The 12,306-nt window shown below is 34.7% G+C and overlaps 2 non-coding genes across 2 annotated transcripts; both read right to left on the bottom strand.

Moving 5' to 3' along the window:
• Window positions 1-285: 285 nt before the first annotated feature.
• On the bottom strand, window positions 286-359 carry TRNAN-AUU (transfer RNA asparagine (anticodon AUU)). The gene has a single exon. It is a non-coding gene; the product is annotated as a tRNA-Asn (tRNA).
• An 8,103-nt stretch (window positions 360-8,462) lies between these two features.
• On the bottom strand, window positions 8,463-8,536 carry TRNAN-AUU (transfer RNA asparagine (anticodon AUU)). Its single transcript has one exon. It is a non-coding gene; the product is annotated as a tRNA-Asn (tRNA).
• Between the last annotated feature and the right edge of the window lie 3,770 nt (window positions 8,537-12,306).

Here is a 12,306-nt window from a genome sequence, read left to right on the forward strand (position 1 = left end):
CTTGGCTTTGTGGACACTTTTCAGAGAACAAATTTGTTAGCATAAAAATAAAGCCAGAAAATGAAGAGCTGTTTAATCACTCGATTGGATTTTTCTGCCAGCATATTTTTTTTCTCTGCAACCCACTGCTAAATTGTGCTTCCTAGCTGTTTTTTATAAAATCACTGAATCAAATCTAACTCTGATTACATCAGAGAAGGCCATGTACCCTACACCATAAGAGGAGGTTTGAAATTTTGACTTGTCTACTTAAATATCACCAAAATCTGATCACAAGGTTAATTACGTCCCTGGGTGGGATTGAACCACCAACCTTTTGGTTAATAGCCAAACACACTAACCGATTGCGCCACAGAGACACTTTGCAAAAGTCCATACTGACAAAGGCTAATAAGCATTCATCTAAAACGTTTCCTAGAAAAACTTTAAAAAGTCAATAATCTGGAGAGTTTTTGTAAGATGTTTCTTCCATCAACCAACGAAGAAACACATTGGTACTTTCCCATGATGAGTGAGTGCTTCAGGATCTCTTGCACTTACATGTGCAGCAGAGTACTGCAATGGAAGCATGCTGGGCCCATAACCCAGAGGTAGGCAGATTGAAACTATCCTCTGCTATATGCATTTTTTTTGTTAATTAAAGTAATCCAAAACTGGGATTGATATTTTGTCTCTTTTATTTTTACTTAAAGTACAATAACTTTTACCATTTTAATTTGTTTTAATAGTATATTGACAGTATTGTTTTCTTTCAAAAATCCACTTCATTTTCTTTACCCTATTATTAATATGGTAATTGACAAAAACAAACTACATTGTCACCAGAAGAGCAATACAAAATGTACAAGTGATATATTAAAATCATCTTTCCAGCTTGAATTTCAATGATGCATTGGGGCAACGATTTTGTGAGAAACATCTTCACCCTTAAATAAAGATTTTCTTAATTCCTTACCTGTGTGCTAATTAGATATCACCTTGTTTTCATATTAAACAGACTTCCACATGAGAAAGCAGCAAGGATGCAGTGGCGTTAATGTTTCCTGGTGTCAACTTGTATTATTTCAGTAGACATTGAAATGAGGATGCATCTTGCTGCCTTTCCAATGAAGCAAGTTTAATTTAGTAATAGGTGAAAAACCATCCTTACAAAGGTGTTAATCAGAGACTTGGCTTTGTGGACACTTTTCAGAGAACAAATTTGTTAGCATAAAAATAAAGCCAGAAAATAAAGAGCTGTTTAATCACTCAATTGGATTTTTCTGCCAGCATATTTTTTTTCTCTGCAACCCACTGCTAAATTGTGCTTCCTAACTGTTTTTATAAAATCACTGAATCAAATCTAACTCTGATTACATCAGAGAAGGCCAGGTACCCTACACCATAACAGGGGGTTTGAAATTTTGACTTGTCTACTTAAAGATCACCAAAATCTGATCACAAGGTTAATTACGTCCCTGGGTGGGATTGAACCACCAACCTTTTGGTTAATAGCCAAACACACTAACCGATTGCACCACAGAGACACTTTGCAAAAGTCCATACTGACAAAGGCTAATAAGCATTCATCTAAAACGTTTCCTAGAAAAAGTTTAAAAAGTCAATAATCTGGAGAGTTTTTGTAAGATGTTTCTTCCATCAACCAACGAAGAAACACATTGGTACTTTCCCATGATGAGTGAGTGCTTCAGGATCTCTTGCACTTACATGTGCAGCAGAGTACTGCAATGGAAGCATGCTGGGCCCATAACCCAGAGGTAGGCAGATTGAAACTATCCTCTGCTATATGCATTTTTTTTGTTAATTAAAGTAATCCAAAACTGGGATTGATATTTTGTCTCTTTTATTTTTACTTAAAGTACAATAACTTTTACCATTTTAATTTGTTTTAATAGTATATTGACAGTATTGTTTTCTTTCAAAAATCCACTTCATTTTCTTTACCCTATTATTAAAATGGTAATTGACAAAAACAAACTACATTGTCACCAGAAGAGCAATACAAAATGTACAAGTGATATATTAAAATCATCTTTCCAGCTTGAATTTCAATGATGCATTGGGTCAACAATTTTGTGAGAAACATCTTCACCCTTAAATAAAGATTTTCTTAATTCCTTACCTGTGTGCTAATTAGATATCACCTTGTTTTAACATTAAACAGACTTCCACATGAGAAAGCAGCAAGGATGCAGTGGCGTTAATGTTTCCTGGTGTCAACCTGTATTATTTCAGTAGACATTGAAATGAGGATACATCTTGCTGCCTTTCCAATGAAGCAAGTTTAATTTAGTAATAGGTGAAAAACCATCCCTACAAAGGTGTTAATCAGAGACTTGGCTTTGTGGACACTTTTCAGAGAACAAATTTGTTAGCATAAAAATAAAGCCAGAAAATGAAGAGCTGTTTAATCACGCAATTTGATTTTTTTGCCAGCATATTTCTTTTTCTCTGCAACCCACTGCTAAATTGTGCTTCCTAGATGTTTTTATAAAATCACTGAATCAAATCTAACTCTGATTACATCAGAGAAGGCCAGGTACCCTACACCATAACAGGGGGTTTGAAATTTTGACTTGTCTACTTAAAGATCACCAAAATCTGATAACAAGGTCAATTAGGTCCCTGGGTGGGATTGAACCACCAACCTTTTGGTTAATAGCCGTACATACTAACTGATTGCACCACAGAGACACCTTGCAAAAGTCCATACTGACAAAGGCTAATAAGCATTCATCTAAAACGTTTCCTAGAAAAACTTTAAAAAGTCAATAATCTGGAGAGTTTTTGTAAGATGTTTCTTCCATCAACCAACGAAGAAACACATTGGTACTTTCCCATGATGAGTGAGTGCTTCAGGATCTCTTGAACTTACATGTGCAGCAGAGTACTGCAATGGAAGCATGCTGGGCCCATAACCCAGAGGTAAGCAGATTGAAACTATCCTCTGCTATATGCATTTTTTTTTTGTTAATTAAAGTAATCCAAAACTGGGATTGATATTTTGTCTCTTTTATTTTTACTTAAAGTATAATAACTTTTACCATTTTAATTTGTTTTAATAGTATATTGACATTATTGTTTTCTTTCAAAAATCCACTTCATTTTCTTTACCCTATTATTAAAATGGTAATTGACAAAAACAAACTACATTGTCACCAGAAGAGCAATACAAAATGTACAAGTGATATATTAAAATCATCTTTCCAGCTTGAATTTCAATGATGCATTGGGTCAACAATTTTGTGAGAAACATCTTCACCCTTAAATAAAGATTTTCTTAATTCCTTACCTGTGTGCTAATTAGATATCACCTTGTTTTCACATTAAACAGACTTCCACATGAGAAAGCAGCAAGGATGCAGTGGCGTTAATATTTCCTGGTGTCAACTTGTATTATTTCAGTAGACATTGAAATGAGGATGCATCTTGCTGCCTTTCCAATGAAGCAAGTTTAATTTAGTAATAGGTGAAAAACCATCCTTACAAAGGTGTTAATCAGAGACTTGGCTTTGTGGACACTTTTCAGAGAACAAATTTGTTAGCATAAAAATAAAGCCAGAAAATGAAGAGCTGTTTAATCACTCGATTGGATTTTTCTGCCAGCATATTTTTTTTCTCTGCAACCCACTGCTAAATTGTGCTTCCTAGCTGTTTTTTATAAAATCACTGAATCAAATCTAACTCTGATTACATCAGAGAAGGCCATGTACCCTACACCATAAGAGGAGGTTTGAAATTTTGACTTGTCTACTTAAATATCACCAAAATCTGATCACAAGGTTAATTACGTCCCTGGGTGGGATTAAACCACCAACCTTTTGGTTAATAGCCAAACACACTAACCGATTGCGCCACAGAGACACTTTGCAAAAAGTAAATACTGACAAAGGCTAATAAGCATACATCTAGAACGTTTCCTAGAAAACATTAAAAAATCAATAATCTGGAGAGTTTTTGTAAGATGTTTCTTCCATCAACCAACGAATAAACACATTGGTACTTTCCCATGATGAGTGAGTGCTTCAGGATCTCTTGCACTTACATGGGCAGCAGAGTACTGCAATGGAAGCATGCTGGACCCATAACGCAGAGGTAGGCAGATTGAAACTATCCTTTGCTATATGCATTTTTTTTGTTAATTTAAGTAATCAAAACTGGGATTGATATTTTTGCTCTTTTATTTTTACTTAAAGTACAATAACTTTTACCATTTTAATTTGTTTTAATAGTATATTGACAGTATAGTTTTCTTTCAAAAATCCACTTAATTTTCTTTACCCTGTTATTAAAATGGTAATTGACAAAAAAACTACATTGTCACCAGAAGAGCAATACAAAATGTACAAGTGATATATTTAAATCATCTTTCCAGCTTGAATTTCAATGATGCATTGGGGCAACAATTTTGTGAGAAACATCTTCACCCTTAAATAAAGATTTTCGTAATTCCTTACCTGTGTGCTAATTAGATATCACCTTGTTTTCACATTAAACAGACTTCCACATGAGAAAGCAGCAAGGATGCAGTGGCGTTAATGTTTCCTGGTGTCAACCTGTATTATTTCAGTAGACATTGAAATGAGGATGCATCTTGCTGCCTTTCCAATGAAGCAAGTTTAATTTAGTAATAGGTGAAAAACAATCCCTACAAAGGTGTTAATCAGAGACTTGGCTTTGTGGACACTTTTCAGAGAACAAATTTGTTAGCATAAAAATAAAGCCAGAAAATAAAGAGCTGTTTAATCACGCAATTTGATTTTTTTGCCAGCATATTTCTTTTTCTCTGCAACCCACTGCTAAATTGTGCTTCCTAGATGTTTTTATAAAATCACTGAATCAAATCTAACTCTGATTACATCAGAGAAGGCCAGGTACCCTACACCATAAGAGGGGGTATGAAATTTGACTTGTCTACTTAAAGATCACCAAAATCTGATAACAAGGTCAATTAGGTCCCTGGGTGGGATTGAACCACCAACCTTTTGGTTAATAGCCGTACACACTAACTGATTGCGCCACAGAGACACTTTGCAAAATGTCATACTGACAAAGGCTAATAAGCATTCATCTATAACGTTTCCTAGAAAAACTTTAAAAAGTCAATAATCTGGAGAGTTTTTGTAAGATGTTTCTTCCATCAACCAACGAAGAAACACATTGGTACTTTCCCATGATGAGTGAGTGCTTCAGGATCTCTTGCACTTACATGTGCAGCAGAGTACTGCAATGGAAGCATGCTGGGCCCATAACCCAGAGGTAAGCAGATTGAAACTATCCTCTGCTATATGCATTTTTTTTTGTTAATTAAAGTAATCCAAAACTGGGATTGATATTTTGGCTCTTTTATTTTTACTTAAAGTACAATAACTTTTACCATTTTAATTTGTTTTAATAGTATATTGACATTATTGTTTTCTTTCAAAAATCCACTTCATTTTCTTTACCCTATTATTAAAATGGTAATTGACAAAAACAAACTACATTGTCACCAGAAGAGCAATACAAAATGTACAAGTGATATATTAAAATCATCTTTCCAGCTTGAATTTCAATGATGCATTGGGTCAATAATTTTGTGAGAAACATCTTCACCCTTAAATAAAGATTTTCTTAATTCCTTACCTGTGTGCTAATTAGATATCACCTTGTTTTCACATTAAACAGACTTCCACATGAGAAAGCAGCAAGGATGCAGTGGCGTTAATGTTTCCTGGTGTCAACCTGTATTATTTCAGTAGACATTGAAATGAGGATACATCTTGCTGCCTTTCCAATGAAGCAAGTTTAATTTAGTAATAGGTGAAAAACCATCCCTACAAAGGTGTTAATCAGAGACTTGGCTTTGTGGACACTTTTCAGAGAACAAATTTGTTAGCATAAAAATAAAGCCAGAAAATGAAGAGCTGTTTAATCACGCAATTTGATTTTTTTGCCAGCATATTTCTTTTTCTCTGCAACCCACTGCTAAATTGTGCTTCCTAGATGTTTTTATAAAATCACTGAATCAAATCTAACTCTGATTACATCAGAGAAGGCCAGGTACCCTACACCATAACAGGGGGTATGAAATTTGACTTGTCTACTTAAAGATCACCAAAATCTGATAACAAGGTCAATTACGTCCCTGGGTGGGATTGAACCACCAACCTTTTGGTTAATAGCCGTACACACTAACTGATTGCGCCACAGAGACACTTTGCAAAAGTACATACTGACAAAGGCTAATAAGCATTCATCTAAAACGTTTCCTAGAAAAACTTAAAAAAGTCAATAATCTGGAGAGTTTTTGTAAGATGTTTCTTCTATCAACCAACGAAGAAACACATTGGTACTTTCCCATGATGAGTGAGTGCTTCAGGATCTCTTGCACTTACATGTGCAGCAGAGTACAGCAATGGAAGCATGCTGGGCCCATAACCCAGAGGTAGGCAGATTGAAACTATCCTCTCCTATATGCATTTTTTTGTTTGTTAATTAAAGTAATCCAAAACTGGGATTGATATTTTGGCTCTTTTATTTTTACTTAAAGTACAATAACTTTTACCATTTTAATTTGTTTTAATAGTATATTGACAGTATTGTTTTCTTTCAAAAATCCACTTCATTTTCTTTACCCTATTATTAAAATGGTAATTGACAAAAACAAACTACATTGTCACCAGAAGAGCAATACAAAATGTACAAGTGATATATTAAAATCATCTTTCCAGCTTGAATTTCAATGATGCATTGGGGCAACGATTTTGTGAGAAACATCTTCACCCTTAAATAAAGATTTTCTTAATTCCTTACCTGTGTGCTAATTAGATATCACCTTGTTTTCACATTAAACAGACTTCCACATGAGAAAGCAGCAAGGATGCAGTGGCGTTAATGTTTCCTGGTGTCAACCTGTATTATTTCAGTAGACATTGAAATGAGGATGCATCTTGCTGCCTTTCCAATGAAGCAAGTTTAATTTAGTAATAGGTGAAAAACCATCCTTACAAAGGTGTTAATCAGAGACTTGGCTTTGTGGACACTTTTCAGAGAACAAATTTGTTAGCATAAAAATAAAGCCAGAAAATAAAGAGCTGTTTAATCACTCAATTGGATTTTTCTGCCAGCATATTTTTTTTCTCTGCAACCCACTGCTAAATTGTGCTTCCTAGCTGTTTTTATAAAATCACTGAATCAAATCTAACTCTGATTACATCAGAGAAGGCCAGGTACCCTACACCATAACAGGGGGTTTGAAATTTTGACTTGTCTACTTAAAGATCACCAAAATCTGATAACAAGGTCAATTAGGTCCCTGGGTGGGATTGAACCACCAACCTTTTGGTTAATAGCCGTACATACTAACTGATTGCACCACAGAGACACCTTGCAAAAGTCCATACTGACAAAGGCTAATAAGCATTCATCTAAAACGTTTCCTAGAAAAACTTTAAAAAGTCAATAATCTGGAGAGTTTTTGTAAGATGTTTCTTCCATCAACCAACGAAGAAACACATTGGTACTTTCCCATGATGAGTGAGTGCTTCAGGATCTCTTGAACTTACATGTGCAGCAGAGTACTGCAATGGAAGCATGCTGGGCCCATAACCCAGAGGTAAGCAGATTGAAACTATCCTCTGCTATATGCATTTTTTTTTTGTTAATTAAAGTAATCCAAAACTGGGATTGATATTTTGTCTCTTTTATTTTTACTTAAAGTATAATAACTTTTACCATTTTAATTTGTTTTAATAGTATATTGACATTATTGTTTTCTTTCAAAAATCCACTTCATTTTCTTTACCCTATTATTAAAATGGTAATTGACAAAAACAAACTACATTGTCACCAGAAGAGCAATACAAAATGTACAAGTGATATATTAAAATCATCTTTCCAGCTTGAATTTCAATGATGCATTGGGTCAACAATTTTGTGAGAAACATCTTCACCCTTAAATAAAGATTTTCTTAATTCCTTACCTGTGTGCTAATTAGATATCACCTTGTTTTCACATTAAACAGACTTCCACATGAGAAAGCAGCAAGGATGCAGTGGCGTTAATATTTCCTGGTGTCAACTTGTATTATTTCAGTAGACATTGAAATGAGGATGCATCTTGCTGCCTTTCCAATGAAGCAAGTTTAATTTAGTAATAGGTGAAAAACCATCCTTACAAAGGTGTTAATCAGAGACTTGGCTTTGTGGACACTTTTCAGAGAACAAATTTGTTAGCATAAAAATAAAGCCAGAAAATGAAGAGCTGTTTAATCACTCGATTGGATTTTTCTGCCAGCATATTTTTTTTCTCTGCAACCCACTGCTAAATTGTGCTTCCTAGCTGTTTTTTATAAAATCACTGAATCAAATCTAACTCTGATTACATCAGAGAAGGCCATGTACCCTACACCATAAGAGGAGGTTTGAAATTTTGACTTGTCTACTTAAATATCACCAAAATCTGATCACAAGGTTAATTACGTCCCTGGGTGGGATTGAACCACCAACCTTTTGGTTAATAGCCAAACACACTAACCGATTGCGCCACAGAGACACTTTGCAAAAAGTACATACTGACAAAGGCTAATAAGCATACATCTAGAACGTTTCCTAGAAAACATTAAAAAATCAATAATCTGGAGAGTTTTTGTAAGATGTTTCTTCCATCAACCAACGAATAAACACATTGGTACTTTCCCATGATGAGTGAGTGCTTCAGGATCTCTTGCACTTACATGGGCAGCAGAGTACTGCAATGGAAGCATGCTGGACCCATAACCCAGAGGTAGGCAGATTGAAACTATCCTTTGCTATATGCATTTCTTTTGTTAATTTAAGTAATCAAAACTGGGATTGATATTTTTGCTCTTTTATTTTTACTTAAAGTACAATAACTTTTACCATTTTAATTTGTTTTAATAGTATATTGACAGTATAGTTTTCTTTCAAAAATCCACTTAATTTTCTTTACCCTGTTATTAAAATGGTAATTGACAAAAAAACTACATTGTCACCAGAAGAGCAATACAAAATGTACAAGTGATATATTTAAATCATCTTTCCAGCTTGAATTTCAATGATGCATTGGGGCAACAATTTTGTGAGAAACATCTTCACCCTTAAATAAAGATTTTCGTAATTCCTTACCTGTGTGCTAATTAGATATCACCTTGTTTTCACATTAAACAGACTTCCACATGAGAAAGCAGCAAGGATGCAGTGGCGTTAATGTTTCCTGGTGTCAACCTGTATTATTTCAGTAGACATTGAAATGAGGATGCATCTTGCTGCCTTTCCAATGAAGCAAGTTTAATTTAGTAATAGGTGAAAAACAATCCCTACAAAGGTGTTAATCAGAGACTTGGCTTTGTGGACACTTTTCAGAGAACAAATTTGTTAGCATAAAAATAAAGCCAGAAAATAAAGAGCTGTTTAATCACACAATTTGATTTTTTTGCCAGCATATTTCTTTTTCTCTGCAACCCACTGCTAAATTGTGCTTCCTAGATGTTTTTATAAAATCACTGAATCAAATCTAACTCTGATTACATCAGAGAAGGCCAGGTACCCTACACCATAAGAGGGGGTATGAAATTTGACTTGTCTACTTAAAGATCACCAAAATCTGATAACAAGGTCAATTAGGTCCCTGGGTGGGATTGAACCACCAACCTTTTGGTTAATAGCCGTACACACTAACTGATTGCGCCACAGAGACACTTTGCAAAAGGTCATACTGACAAAGGCTAATAAGCATTCATCTATAACGTTTCCTAGAAAAACTTTAAAAAGTCAATAATCTGGAGAGTTTTTGTAAGATGTTTCTTCCATCAACCAACGAAGAAACACATTGGTACTTTCCCATGATGAGTGAGTGCTTCAGGATCTCTTGCACTTACATGTGCAGCAGAGTACTGCAATGGAAGCATGCTGGGCCCATAACCCAGAGGTAAGCAGATTGAAACTATCCTCTGCTATATGCATTTTTTTTTGTTAATTAAAGTAATCCAAAACTGGGATTGATATTTTGGCTCTTTTATTTTTACTTAAAGTACAATAACTTTTACCATTTTAATTTGTTTTAATAGTATATTGACATTATTGTTTTCTTTCAAAAATCCACTTCATTTTCTTTACCCTATTATTAAAATGGTAATTGACAAAAACAAACTACATTGTCACCAGAAGAGCAATACAAAATGTACAAGTGATATATTAAAATCATCTTTCCAGCTTGAATTTCAATGATGCATTGGGTCAATAATTTTGTGAGAAACATCTTCACCCTTAAATAAAGATTTTCTTAATTCCTTACCTGTGTGCTAATTAGATATCACCTTGTTTTCACATTAAACAGACTTCCACATGAGAAAGCAGCAAGGATGCAGTGGCGTTAATGTTTCCTGGTGTCAACCTGTATTATTTCAGTAGACATTGAAATGAGGATACATCTTGCTGCCTTTCCAATGAAGCAAGTTTAATTTAGTAATAGGTGAAAAACCATCCCTACAAAGGTGTTAATCAGAGACTTGGCTTTGTGGACACTTTTCAGAGAACAAATTTGTTAGCATAAAAATAAAGCCAGAAAATGAAGAGCTGTTTAATCACGCAATTTGATTTTTTTGCCAGCATATTTCTTTTTCTCTGCAACCCACTGCTAAATTGTGCTTCCTAGATATTTTTATAAAATCACTGAATCAAATCTAACTCTGATTACATCAGAGAAGGCCAGGTACCCTACACCATAACAGGGGGTATGAAATTTGACTTGTCTACTTAAAGATCACCAAAATCTGATAACAAGGTCAATTACGTCCCTGGGTGGGATTGAACCACCAACCTTTTGGTTAATAGCCGTACACACTAACTGATTGCACCACAGAGACACTTTGCAAAAGTACATACTGACAAATGCTAATAAGCATTCATCTAAAACGTTTCCTAGAAAAACTTAAAAAAGTCAATAATCTGGAGAGTTTTTGTAAGATGTTTCTTCTATCAACCAACGAAGAAACACATTGGTACTTTCCCATGATGAGTGAGTGCTTCAGGATCTCTTGCACTTACATGTGCAGCAGAGTACAGCAATGGAAGAATGCTGGGCCCATAACCCAGAGGTAGGCAGATTGAAACTATCCTCTGCTATATGCATTTTTTTGTTTGTTAATTAAAGTAATCCAAAACTGGGATTGATATTTTGGCTCTTTTATTTTTACTTAAAGTACAATAACTTTTACCATTTTAATTTGTTTTAATAGTATATTGACAGTATTGTTTTCTTTCAAAAATCCACTTAATTTTCTTTACCCTATTATTAAAATGGTAATTGACAAAAACAAACTACATTGTCACCAGAAGAGCAATACAAAATGTACAAGTGATATATTAAAATCATCTTTCCAGCTTGAATTTCAATGATGCATTGGGGCAACGATTTTGTGAGAAACATCTTCACCCTTAAATAAAGATTTTCTTAATTCCTTACCTGTGTGCTAATTAGATATCACCTTGTTTTCACATTAAACAGACTTCCACATGAGAAAGCAGCAAGGATGCAGTGGCGTTAATGTTTCCTGGTGTCAACCTGTATTATTTCAGTAGACATTGAAATGAGGATGCATCTTGCTGCCTTTCCAATGAAGCAAGTTTAATTTAGTAATAGGTGAAAAACCATCCTTACAAAGGTGTTAATCAGAGACTTGGCTTTGTGGACACTTTTCAGAGAACAAATTTGTTAGCATAAAAATAAAGCCAGAAAATAAAGAGCTGTTTAATCACTCAATTGGATTTTTCTGCCAGCATATTTTTTTTCTCTGCAACCCACTGCTAAATTGTGCTTCCTAGCTGTTTTTATAAAATCACTGAATCAAATCTAACTCTGATTACATCAGAGAAGGCCAGGTACCCTACACCATAACAGGGGGTTTGAAATTTTGACTTGTCTACTTAAAGATCACCAAAATCTGATAACAAGGTCAATTAGGTCCCTGGGTGGGATTGAACCACCAACCTTTTGGTTAATAGCCGTACATACTAACTGATTGCGCCACAGAGACACTTTGCAAAAGTCCATACTGACAAAGGCTAATAAGCATTCATCTAAAACGTTTCCTAGAAAAACTTTAAAAAGTCAATAATCTGGAGAGTTTTTGTAAGATGTTTCTTCCATCAACCAACGAAGAAACACATTGGTACTTTCCCATGATGAGTGAGTGCTTCAGGATCTCTTGCACTTACATGTGCAGCAGAGTACTGCAATGGAAGCATGCTGGGCCCATAACCCAGAGGTAGGCAGATTGAAACTATCCTCTGCTATATGCATTT

The sequence above is a fragment of the Pseudophryne corroboree genome, unplaced genomic scaffold (genome assembly GCF_028390025.1).
Source record: "Pseudophryne corroboree isolate aPseCor3 unplaced genomic scaffold, aPseCor3.hap2 scaffold_498, whole genome shotgun sequence".
Taxonomy (NCBI): Eukaryota; Metazoa; Chordata; class Amphibia; order Anura; family Myobatrachidae; genus Pseudophryne; species Pseudophryne corroboree.